Genomic DNA, 13,762 nt, shown 5'->3' with positions numbered 1-13,762 from the left:
CTTCCCCTTACATTCCTGCTGAACATGGCTGCCCCTCAGTGTCTGTGGAATAGCTGCTCATGTCCAAATGATTGTTATTAAAGAGTTCAGAGAGTTAATGTTAAAAAGTGTTCAAACTGAGCTAGATTATAGTGAACGAATCTCATGGGAGCAACACTGAACAGTTTTGAACAGTGGGGACAGGAGCCTATTCAGCCAGTTCAGCTGCTGCCAGAATACAATATGGGAGACGGAGAAATACTTTCCTTCTTAGCTTTTCTTCCTTTTCTTTGCTTTTCCCAGTATCTGGGATCCTAGAATTTTTACTCCTGATTCAGGCCACCATGTTTCCCCCTAACAATTTTTTCTCCGGCAGAACCCAAGTTCAGACTTACAAGGCACATCCACATGGTAGCTAAAAAAAACCCACAGAAATGAAATGTGCCCCACCACCCTCCCCCCAATACCACGTCAAGTAAACCAGCAATGAGTTTAAACACAGTCATCTTGGTGTCCTCAATTCACCTTGTTATTGCACCTCCAGTTGCTGCAGCACAGATGGGATGCAACATCTCCCACTGTTTGGGGACTGCCCCTAAAGGTGAGCCATATGTTTTGCAATACCTAGAAACAGCAGGATAAGATAAGGAAATCTCTGCTGCCTTAAGGCAGAGCTGCTTTGATTTCACTGCTTTGTGCCCTGCCTCCTCCCTACCCCCTCCTTTTTTTTTTCTCCCCCCTTTTTTTTTTTTGAGAGCTTTTGTAATTTAATTTATCTGGGTTAAGGCTGCAGAAAAAAATATATAATCCAAACAAATACTGTGTGTGCATGTGTGTATGTATGTGTGTAATGCCTCGGAAATCTCCTATGTTATCTGTCTGTGTAACATTTTACCTTCCACTAGACAAATATATTTTTAAACAGTGTGGAATCAAAACAACATTCTCAGCATTCAAGACATTCTGTCATCACTGCCCATTTGTTGCCCTCTAGGTTTCTCTCAGCTGGCAAATCTCCCATTTAAGGAATTATCAAATTCATCTGCTTAGACAAGGCTGCAAAACAGAATGAAAGGCTGGATTATTCTAGAGAACTCATATTTTTCTTTCAGGGCAGAAAACCCAGTGCATGAGAGCTGAACATTAACAGCAAATGGAACCAATCTCTCAGACTTGATAGTTCTACCCCCTGTACTCTGTGAAATCTAATTTTGATTAAGATGCTACAATATTTATTTTACTTTTATCCTTTACTTCTATAAATATGTTTAGTGCCACTTACTATGTTAACCTGTTTTGAAGCCTTATACATTATGCTCATATATGATGTTTATTTTTAAACTCTAGTTCTAGTAAGCATCTAGTGCATCCTTCTGCTTCTATGCAATTTGTCATAAAGAATTACCAATTGCTTTGCTACCATTTTCCCTACAGCATATTTTTTTGCAGGATGGAAGTGTAAAAAAAAGGGGCGAAATAGAAAAATCAATAAATTGACAGTTTTTCACTGCAAGATGGGTCAGGATTTACTTGAGTGATGGAGTAGCTTTCACGGCAGAGGCTGTGCTGCAAAACCATGCTGGTGTTTCAGGGTCTGCTGGCTGCAGTGCCAGGATTTCTGAAGGATGTGCCATGGTTCTTAGCACTGTAACACTAAAACTCCACACAACCCTTCTGTACCAACATGTGAAATATTACTCTTCGCCCCCTAGGTAGAAAGAAAATTGTGGAACGATCTGGAGGAATGTCTCAACACCAACCTTGCTTACTGAGCTGGTTGGTTTTGTTTTCTTAACAGATGAGTGAACTAATAAAATCTCCGTCAAATTCAGGGAAGGGTTCATGTGCTGAGTGAGTACACAGGTGTAGGTGCAGCAAGTTAAGCAGAAGATGAACATTAGAGAAATCCTGAGTGATTCTAAAGTAATTAACAGACCTGCAAACTCATTACTGAGCCAGAACTGCTTTATGGAGACTACTGCCATCCAGTATTGACACTAAACCACAATCTTAAGATGTGCACCCAAGTAAAAGTCTATTTCAAGCTGTTATATTATTTTTGCCCAGTGATTAATAATTTCTTTTTAGAGCATCCTCCGAGAGCTTAAAGATTCATGATTCACATTATTAGTATTCTGTACAGTTTTCTGTATTCTTTCAGTAGTATGATTAAATTTATCTGTGATTGCTAATGGTCACAATATGAAATATAAAAGTCACCATGACACACACACCCAATGGGTGTCCTTAAAACACACTTTGTGAATCCCAAACAAAGAAGACTGCAAGTGACAAATCCTTTCTCTTCATCCTCACAGGCTATACACTGTTTGTGCAAAAGGCAATCAGGATGGACTTGTGATGTAATACTGCAAATGGAATAAATAAAATAATCCATTATATTTGTCACATTTTAAGGCTGGAAATTAGTCCATAAACTCAGCTGGGTTCAGATCCTACTGACTCATATTTTACAAGATAAAAAGTCATCCAAGCTTTGATGCTATGATATAAAGAATACCCAAAAGCATGATGTACTTGGAAAAATGTTCCAGTTCATCACTAAACTGAAAAGATTATACACTAGACTTGAAGAATCTTGATACTGCCTTATTTGTTTAGACCGCATGTTCTAGTAGTCCAGGCTTGGTCATCAAAAAATAGTGAGAACTACACTTTGCCATTCTGGGCATAAAGTATTAAAAATTTACCAAAGAAATCAAAGTGACTGTCTAATAAGATTGAATGCATCAGCCACAGAAACTGCCAGACACACAGACCTACAAATACATTTTGAGTTAATTGAATATAGCAAGATATAATAGCACATAGTCTGATTAAAATCCAATAGATAAATACTGAGCTGTCCAAAATGACAATTCTTTCTAAAACCTGACATCATGCACCAAATAATTGTGAGATACACTGTAACATAACAAAACCTGATACGAGAAGAGCAACATATCTCGGTATATATCATTAAATATTACTGTTATGAGTTAATATACACCATGGTTGATATCTGAGTAATTTTCTGTTGTGTGCATTGCAATGAATACTCTGGAAGAACAAAGTTCTCCATTACCCAAAAGTTAAATGATCTGGTTTTTTGTCCTTTATTACTTCTTTGAGCTGCTGAGCTATTCAAAACTACATATGTTTAACTCTTTGTTCCAAAGGAGGCACTGGTGTGACTTTTCAGAAACACCACATTAAAAATAAACCATCATAAAAACAGCACTGTATTGACTCTGTGACCCCAAAAATGTACTCTAGACTGTCACTACCATTAAAGGCAATCAATCTGTCCTAATTAACAGGTGACCAGTTTTTTGGGTACAGGAATTCCTCCATCAATGCATTTCCCTACCTTCCTGTGAAAATATCCATCAGATAACAATGCAGACCCACCACAGGGTTAGTGAAGGGGCACTTTATTAGCAGTCTGCTGACAGATGCAAACATTCTGACAAATTCTGTAAAGCAGAAGCATGCCATTAATTTCAATATTTATTACTTTCCATGAAAGATAAGTGACTCAATATTGGGAAGGGCTTTACAAGGCAAATATTTCATCTCTCTCCCATGCTTTTTTGCTTTGTGATGTTTCTGCCTATTGTGAGACTAACTTACTCCAAAGAACAAATTAAGCAGCAAGACATGACAAGCAGTGCATTTGTATGCAATTTGCTTACCACCTGAGGCATGCCAAGGGCCCAAGGCCAAAGGCTGAGCAACCCCAGCCATTCAATAAATGCAATAATAATCAAACTGAATGCACAACACTGGGGGACTTACTTCTAGTACAGTATGAAATTTATACATAGGACAAGTGCATCTGTGCACTCAGTGACTGATTATACTATTGAGAAACTTTCTGTAACTGTTTTTGCAACTTTTTGTTGTGACTTTTTGTAACTGAAAATATTATCCAATACAAATGAAATGTAGAGGTTTATATACCTTGTTCTAAATCCAGACAATGCTTGTGAAATGACAAAATTACACCCTGAACTGTGGATCCAGTATCAGTTAAAAAATATCCATGCAGACCATATATATCCATTTATCCATGTATAAATATTAAAGGACTCAACAGCACAGGGCAGGGCAGAAAATCAGCCCCTCCAGAGACTTAGCACTCTGCGCTATCCTGATCATGTACCAATTAATTAAGATCTAGCTGTGGAAGCAACAAAGAATTAATTTAAAATAATTTATTTTTTCTAACAGCACTACCTCATCTCATTCTGAAGAGATCGTGCACAGACATGGGCTGTGCTAGTTTATTTCACTGCTCCAGCCTTAATGAGTAAAACAATGACATTATTTAGGTTCCTGATCTATTTGCCAGTCACAGTAAAGTTCATCTCTTAAATAAACAGTGAGCCAAGCTGGCTTTAATTTGTTCTTGCATACCAACAATTGATTTTTCCCATAAACTCACTCTTTTTCTGCTCTGCCTTGTGACTACAGAGTCTGATCTGATTTAACCCTGGTGCAGAGAGCTGCCTTCCATCTACATTCCTAAAACCGCCAAAGAATTAACACAACTGAGAATAAAAGATGTGAAGATCTACTAATGAGGTGGAAAGACTGGGCAATAAACTGTTTTACAAGAAAGCACAGCACTTGTTTCATTCTGACATCTTTATTCTGCTCTGATGAATCTTAATCTGTAAGGAGGAACTATTTTTAAAGAAGAAGAAGATAATGATGATGATGATGATGATGATGATAATAATAATTTCAAAACATGAGAACAAGCTACAGGATCCTCTTTTCCTGTGTTTTCTACCCTACTTCCCCCAAATAGGGGAAAAAAAATCTATCCACAATTGAAAACTGAATATGAACATAAATAAACCCAAAACCCTTTAAATATCAGCACACTGGTGTTTTTTGTGTTCATTAGCAATGAATAATATCACATCCAAGCTCTTTTGTCTTCTTCAAGACAGAAGCATACTGCTCTGGGACAAGCTGCCATTGCTCCCAATGCTGAACTACAAAATGTTATTAAAAATCCAAACAAAGCCATTATTATTGCTATTGTTACTATCTTATTTAAGAAGTCACACTCTATTGAGATGTTTCTTACAGTTCAGTCCAGACAAAATGTAACTCACAATTTCATATCAGATGATGCTATTTATGTTATTTACATGTCTTATGAAGCATGCTCACAATTATGTATTTCTCACAAAAAAAATTTCTGCATAATATACACAATATTTAAAATCATTTAAAATGCAAATTTAAAATTAAACAGACTTACTACATGAAGTCAAACATCCACTTTGGCCAGTATCTCTTCTTTAACCATGACAAAAGTAGCTATCTAATGAAGACTGTATGAATGAAGCAGACACAGTGGTATTCTCCAAGGCCCAAGAGCCTACAGCTCTGGGACCTCCTCATGGTTCCAGTACTGAGATACACCAACACGTCTTTCAGAGGAACACTAGTGCAGAATAATGCTGCAAATTTGTGGCAGGCTTCACTGGCACATTATGGCACAGAATACCTCTGGTTTTAGGGATTTCAGTTCTATTTGTTGAATACAGCAGTGTCCTTAATCTTCCTATGTCTTGTTCTAAACTTGAAAAAGATTCTATCAAATGCTTGTTTTGAACCCAGCCCAAATCCAAAACCATGCAAACATGTTTCCACAATATATTGTGGAATATAAAACCATATAAAGATATTTCCACAACAAGTTTGCACATTGAACCTATTTGTGAGAACTGGGGATTTTCACAAGTGTGAAATACTCATGTACATGTAGAGGTTATAAGACCTATAAACAAACAGACAGAAAAATGCTCTTGCACACCTTCCTTTTTGAAAATCCGACTTTAGGAATATTGTGTCTCTGGTGAAATGGTGTTCTTTTCATGTAAGTACAATCACTTGGCATTGTGCCTAAGAACATACCCAAAGAATGGAGTTATCTTGAGGACAAGCCAATCACTCACACATTCTCCAAATATTCAGTCTAAATCTCTATTAACTTCCTTCAAGCCAGGAGGAGAGAATTGCTGTGTTATTACTGAACATTTCTTGTATTTTGGAGATGAAGTACCAATGACTTATGTTACAGCTGCTGCTGCTGCTGTGCTGTCTTCCACTTTATTGGAACTGAATAATTAAACACCCTTTAGTCCTTGTGACAGCCCGAGACTCAGCATGGCTGTTAATCAATATCACATAAAAGAGAATTAGGCTTAGGCAACTGTTGCACAAAGCAGGATGGATAAGATAAGATGGAGAGAGATCTCCTCTTTCACACAGAAGTCTAATTTTCTGTATTTTCAAGTCTTGTCTTGAGAATAGACATTACATATACAGATATGGGGGAATCCAAATTAATATCCAGGATTTGTTATACTGTAATGCCAATCAACAGTCACGTCCTTCCAGTCTTTCCTAAATTCCTTTCTTCACATGTTTTTGGGACTGAAAGAAACTCTCAGCACCAGCATATTTGAAGTACTCAGTTTATAGGGAGAACTGGACTGCATGGAACCAGTTCTGAGAATTCTACCATATGATTGCAGGTGGAAAAGTAAACAAAAGGCATTTAATAAACACTATCTAATTCTGCTCAGTGCAAAACATTTAAGAAGACTTATGTTTCCAATAGTTTGAGGATTTTTCTAGAATCTTTAAGAACTGTCCACAAGTTATGCATTTTTTCATTATGTTCTTGCTCTGCAATGAAGCAACAGGTTATTAAGATCAACCTTAGGTGGAGAATAATCAACAAAAAGATTCACATGAAGGGGTGCAAATTTTCCCCATGCTGCCCTGCTTGATGGTCACCTCTTCCCAGAGAAAAGGTGGCACAGCTCTCATGTCTCTTCAACTTTTCTTTTCTGATGAAACACACCAGTATTGAATTTAGAAATACATCAAACTTCCTACCAGGCCAGGAAATGAACTCAAAAGTCAAGCAGGTCCATTTTAGGTAGTTAAATAAATTAATTAATAGTGATGACACCATCAAGCCGTTGAGGTGGAAGACTTCATGTACTCTTTACACTCCTCTGATATTTTGTGTTTAAAGACCTGGCATTTATAGAACATACTAATTCAACTGTAACCCATGCACATTGTAAAAAAACTCTGAGTAATGAGGAACAGTCAGCAATTCAAATGGACAAAGCTTACAAAGTAACTGATTATTCTTGATACTATATTTTCTGAAGCATTTCACTGAAATCCAATTTTGCAAAAAACAAGAACAGTATCTTCCTTCCAATCCTATTGGTAATATTAAAAGAACATGCATGTTTTAGATCTAATTCCTTACTTATTTCAGTTTTTTTTCTGTCTCATTAAGATTTGCTTCAAACTTCAGTAAGTGTGCTTCAGTTATCACCTCCCCCAGAACGATCCAGAAAACACATATTGCACACAGTCCACATACATGAATCACAGAAAGAATAGCAAAACAGCTTCCAACCAACCTGGGCTTTTTCAGCTTCTCCAGTGCCTTCCCTGGAAGTGCTGAGCCTTGAGGAAGGCTGGCCAGCCCCTGGCTCACAGGGGAAGCGATGCCAGCTGTGCCGGCCGTGGAAGGCAGCAGCAGGAGGGACAGGGCACCTCTTGGCAGGGAGGATGGCCACTGCTTCAGCTGAATGCCCAGTGTCACCCACCCACCCCTTCTGAAGGGCTTGCTGCTCTTATCTTCCCCTCCCAGAGCTCGCCCACTTCGATTCAGCCAACACCCTACATGTTGTGTGGATCTTGGCCAAAATATCCTGGAGCTGCACAGCCATTTACAACACTGATATTTTCGTTATTCTTTTCAGTGTTTCTTAGTACACACTAATTACTCTACAATGAAATACAATCTTTATGCCAGGTCAATACTGCAACTTACTTACCATGAAGCTGTGTCACATATACACCTAAGGAAGAATGTGTGCTAGCCTACATTTATTATTCTTACACACCATTTAGCTGGAAAATAATGAATGACCCCTTCTTACATACAGAGCCATAATTTTTTTAATGGAAATTAAACTTCAATTAAAATGGGAAAAAAGAGAAAAATCCATGTTTTAGATACAATAAGATCTTTTCAAACAGTGTTTTACCAGTTAATAAAGGTTTATGTAAAACACGCACGAGCCTGTAAACAGTTGTACATTTTGAATCAATTCAATACATACAAAAGAAATTATCTGTAATTGGAGAAACTGAGTATTTCTGGTCTCTATGCCCTCCAAGATTTCAAAATCAACAGTTCTCAGCCCTTCTTTCTTGATTTTCTAGTAAAATTACTAACAGGGAGAAAGTAGGGGCTTTCCTGACTAGTAATCTCCCAAGCAGATTCTCATCTTTAAGCTATTCACTAAATTGATAAGCAGAAATGAAGAAAAGCTGCTGGAAACGTTACATTTGCCAGATGAGGCTTTATTACCTTGGCTAGATCAAGGTACACAATTGTGAGAAGACAACTGATCTGATGACTTTTTCTAAAACTCTAGCAGCAAATACCGAGTACTACTTTCACTAGATTAATGCATATAATAATTTGTTAGTTAGTAGGTCCCAATTTATAGGTCATGATTTTGTATTTCACATTAAATTTAAAAGAAATCCCTCTCAGTTTCCAGAGTTCCAACATGTTTGGTTTCTATTGAACATTCAAATACATTTTTTTTTAGCTGTTCATACTGAGTTGTGATTCAGCAGAATCTCCTCCAGATGCAGCAATTGCATGGAGTCGAAGTCCTGTGTCAAGCAGTACTGCTAGACTCACAGAATGCTGATTAAAAAGCAAGTCTTAAAAAAATTGAGTAGTAAGCACAGCTATAAAGAAAGCACAAAGAGAAATCCAAACAAAAGACTGAAGACAAAGATCCAGAAATAAATGTATAGCTCAGTTCCTGAAATAGTTTGCATTACCAAACTAATCTCTCCCTCTGTAGGGTCACAGCCAAGTGTCCTTCTATTTGTAATTTAAACTGAAGCCAAAACCAAATATTATACTGAAGTAATACTTAAAGTGCACAAGTACATATGATTTTCTAATCATATGTAATCAAGTAATTGATTTTCTACGAAGACTTTAAGAGATGTCTAAAACCACAGTAATTTTTGGAAAATATGTTTAACAGAAATACCAATGCTTGCTTAAATATGGATTTCCCCTAAATGCCTTTATTTAACCAAACTGACCATAATGTCTAACAATTTAGCTGAGTGCACAAAGAGCTTCCATCAAAACAGACTGCTACAGAGACCAGTCTGTTAAAGACCAATCTTCATCACTCCAAACAAGTTCTCCTCTTCCTCTTTTCTGTATGACAGAGGCTCTCTCTGGGATGGAAAACTGCATGAGATGAACCCTCCTTTAATTAGGGTACATCACTACACCACGAATCAACAAATACATAGCACCAATGTGACCAAGCCTTTGTCTTGGAGGTCTATTTGTTTGCCCCCAGATTCCACTAGAACTCAGCTGCCTCCCCCATATGCTGCTCACCCTCTCATTTCACTGTGTGCCAATTCTTCACACTAAAAGGCGGTCTGAATACGTAGGGAAGTTTTTTGTAATTATGTCTCCAACTTACCAGCTGTCAAAAAGTACTTGATATTTACAATGGTATCTGCAGAGTAACCTGTCTTTATTCCAGTTTTTTCCCCTATGAACTATCCTTGCTCTTAGTTTGTAAATTCACTTTCCCTGTATACACATCATATAAAGGCTATCCTTTTTTGTTTACAATTATATTATGGCTATGAATATGAAATTAGAAATAGAGATACAGTACATTTTTTATTATGAGAATGAATTGCATAACATGTACTGAACATCTTCATTTTGATAGGCAGAAGGCATATTCCTCCCTTGCTGTTCAGGCATTCAAACACCACTATGGACTTCAGGAAAAAAAGCTAAACTAAGTTTTTGGAGAAGATCTGCTATACACCTCTGCTATAAAGTAAATCTATATCAAGAAACCAACAGCCAGCTTAAATCCCAAAGGTTTTCATGTTTTGCATTTAAGCCTGGATGATAACTTTCCTCTTTTCCTTTACTGCAGCTCTCAACAATGAGCAGTCTCAAGAGATGAAAATCACTTCTTAATCTGAAAATCATATGGAAAAAATCAACAGCCCTTAAAAACATTATAAATGTCTGGACAAACTTTTCCCAGATTTTCCTTCTTCAGTTACTTAATGAACATATGGCTATTTATAATGTGAGTTACACTTGTAGTATTTCAAAAATTAGTTATACACATGCCTGGAGCTACTCAGCTCCTCCCTGCTGACCTCACTCAGTACCCTTCAAGCACTGTTTGCTTTGGCATGTCTTTAACAGTGAACCCATGCTCTTATTTATGTGTCTTCTCCATGCTTTAAAAAATTTACCTTAGTTTTCTTCTCTTAGCAAGTACCTTATAGCAAGTTATTTTCATTTCAAAAAGATGATAACATCAGATATCAGTTACGACAAATAAAAACCTTGACCAGAAGGCATAGTTGATTAAAAATACATATAAAATGAATGCAAGCTCATCTATATTTTAAACTAAGTATTTGAGGGACAATAAGGAGTAATTATTTAGGTTAGTGAAATGTAGCAGAAGTTAATAGTTGGGCTGATGTCTTTTTGACAGGTACAATGCAGAGATGTGTCCAAGAGCAGCTCCTCTCCATCTTGGGAGACAGGAACTTCTGGGGCATGATACACCTGATGGTATCATGATGGATACACCTCCAGCCTGCCCCACGAGGAGAGAGGTCATGTGCTGGGAGCACCTAAGCCTGCATCAGGGATGGCTCCAAAGTAGCCAGGCACCTCTGTTACCTGACATCTAAAAAGTCAGGTGAGATGATCCCACCCAAAAGAACCGATGTTCTAGACTAGAAACACATGCTTCTCTGTTCCTTTTTTCTTGTATGTCTGTCTGCGTGTGTGTGTTTGGTTGGGTTTTCTTTCAAAGAAAAGGAGTTAGGCAGCATCGCCTTGAAAATCCAAATTAATCTTCCATGTTTATACAGTTTATTCACTTATGGAGTTTAATCTAACTTTTCATATAAATACAATATAAATTTGAACTGATGTGTTCAAAATTTATTCCTGTTCAATAGATTTAATTTCATCCAGTGTATCACTTAATAAATGGCAATATGATAGGTTTATTTTTTTTTACAATCCACAGAAACAGCAGATGTAAAATGTCTATCAGAAGACAGAAGGGTTTTTCACTTAACACCTAGCACATCCTCAAGTACTCTAGTATACTGGTTTTTCTATTTTTGAATTCAGTTCTTCAGTAAAGAAACCAAAAGAAACCACTGACAGAAACGTGAATGGTGCATATAACCATGGCTTCAATGGAAAAACAAACTGCTAATTTTTTACACTTCTTACAGTATATGGAATTACTTTTTGTTTTGGATGTTTCTATTCACTTTTAACTGTACTTTACACCTCTTTTGGGGAATCCATGGAGCTCTGTCCTTGACTCTCTTATTCTCCATGAAAAAGGCAATCTCATTCAAAACTGATTTTAATTATCACTTATGAAAAGATACTCTGTGCTCCAGACTTGCCTCTTCTATACTGAAGACCAGAATCTTTATCCATGTCTAACGTGATTATTCTCCAGAACTACTCTACACACTTTCTCCCTTTGTTCTGGAGCCCTTCTTGAATACTACTTCTATCCTCAAGTACTGGCAACCTCACAACCATCTTGTTTTTCACACAGACCTGCAACCCTTGATAACATCCCCTTAACCTATACATTTGGAAAAATCTCCAAATTTATGTAAGCAACTTTAATTTTTTATAGAACCACAGAATAGCTTGAGTTGAAGGGGACCTTCAAGATCATTTTGTTCCAGGGACAGGGACACTTCCCACTAGACCAGGTTGCTCAAGGCCTTATTCAATCTGGCCTTCCACACTTTCAGGCATGGCTGAATCCACAGCTTCTCTCAACAACCTGTTAGTGTGTCTATTTTTTTCTTTTTTTTTAAAGTCCTTTTGAGCCCTTCTCAACCTTCTTTATCTGATTTCCATCAGTTAGTGCCCTTGTTTACTTACTACGTTTCCAAATGGTAATCTGCACATTCTTTTCATGCTTTCTCTTCTATTGGGAAAAATGTTTCCTATAAACGTCCATCAAGCTACTTCACATTCTTCAGAACTTCAGAAATAAATGAATGTTTTCTATTAAAAGCATTGCTTTGGTAAGAAACCCAAAATTTGATATACTAATGAGAAAAAAATGATTTCTTAAATTCAAACAAAACTTAAGAGATATTTTATTCCTTCAGATATGCCTTCAAACACGCATGGGAAGAATGGCTATAGTTAAGGGACTCCTTACTTGTCACTGAATCAGTTCAGCCTACCAGTGTTATTCCAGATTCACATCTTGCAAATTCATTCAGGATTTGAAAGTCAAACAGACTTTGTTATGTCTAACCAAAGTAATCACAATTTTCCACGTAAAATTTTTTGTCACCACACCTGTTTTAATTCCATCAACATTACAGAGGCAGCCAGGATATGGTTTGGCTCTATACTTGGAATTTATTTAATGATCTACTTGGTGTCTAATTCAGAAAACAATTTGATTTACAATTCCATAAGTACTTCTGCATGACTTGAAAAGCAGCAGACAGGAACTCTGCATTGAAATATAAAGGAAGTGGGGATATGATCCACAGAATATGATCTGAACAAATTAATCTAGAGTACAGGCTTTCAGTTTCGTAAAATAAAATTTTCAGTCTTTAACTTTTCGTACTGCATGCTCACCTGAACACAACATGATTCCTTGCTTTTTCATGTTCTTACTGTGCCTGATTTTACTGTATGTTGTTAAAAAAGCAAAACCTATAATTATATCAGAGTTTTATGGCACCATGAATCTCTTTGAAAGCCTGGTTTCTTGAACACCTTCATAACTCCCCGAGCAGCTGAAATCAGATTACACTACTCTTGGTTATTTCACATTTACACAAACCCACTACCGCCAAGGAAGGAATTCCAAGGTGTGGTCTACGAAGCTCTCCAAATAAAAAGTTCTTCTTACATGCTTTATGTTTTTATGTGTTTTCCTAAGAAAAGCTACACAGTCTTGAAAGCTAATGCAGGCAGCTACGAGCCTTGGTTGAAATTGCTACAAACCCATGCGTGACTTTGTGAGAAACCTTTTGATCATGACCATTGGAAAAAACAATAGCCTGTCTTTTTGTCCTCTGCTGTTCCTCAAAATTAAGATCAGCTAACCAATCCTCCTCCAAAAACCAGAATAAAAACCCCCAAACAAACAAAAAAGGACAAGGAACCAGGTACCTATCTGTTTTATTTAGGTAAGCTTCTGCAGTGATTTTGTTAGGTCACACGGCAAACATCAAAGCAAGCTTTTAACTATGCTTCTATAAGCTCTTTTGCCTTAGTCACAAATTTACCGCGTATCAAAAAGAAACTGGAGAAAAAGCTAAGAGCGAGATTGGAATGACACCTCAGGTAATACACTTAAAGATGAAATATCCCCAAAATCACAATGGATTAAGTAGACTTTCCTAATGAAGTTACTTAGCTTCCTCTTTCCTCACAGGAGTTAGCAGCCTCCCCCCCATTTGTCCCCTTCTCCAAATTCAGGCAGAAAGGATTAAACACCACAAAAGTGCATTGTTTCTTCTGCTCTTTCCTCATCACACATATTGGTTTATTTGCAAGGTAAGTGTATAACTCAACTGGCTTTTGCCTTCCTAAAATACAGTGGTCAAGATGGAG

At 37.1% G+C, this 13,762-nt stretch overlaps 1 protein-coding gene across 5 annotated transcripts in view; it reads right to left on the bottom strand.

The window, feature by feature from the left end:
• Positions 1 to 13,762, bottom strand: part of TBL1X (transducin beta like 1 X-linked) — a 191,162-nt gene that overhangs the window by 100,164 nt on the left and 77,236 nt on the right. The window contains exon 1 of one of the 5 annotated variants that reach the window (XM_062488010.1): positions 7,452 to 7,602. The exons of the other annotated variants lie outside the window; for them this stretch is intronic. The gene's annotated coding sequence lies outside the window, so the exon portion shown is untranslated. Of the gene's footprint in view, positions 1 to 7,451; positions 7,603 to 13,762 lie in introns of those variants that run through there. 5 annotated transcript variants of the gene reach the window in all.

Source organism: Cinclus cinclus, chromosome 2, assembly GCF_963662255.1.
Source record: "Cinclus cinclus chromosome 2, bCinCin1.1, whole genome shotgun sequence".
NCBI classification, from domain to species: domain Eukaryota; kingdom Metazoa; phylum Chordata; class Aves; order Passeriformes; family Cinclidae; genus Cinclus; species Cinclus cinclus.
The sequence above is the reverse complement of the archived record's forward strand: the minus strand, read 5'-3'. Positions and strand labels throughout refer to the sequence as shown.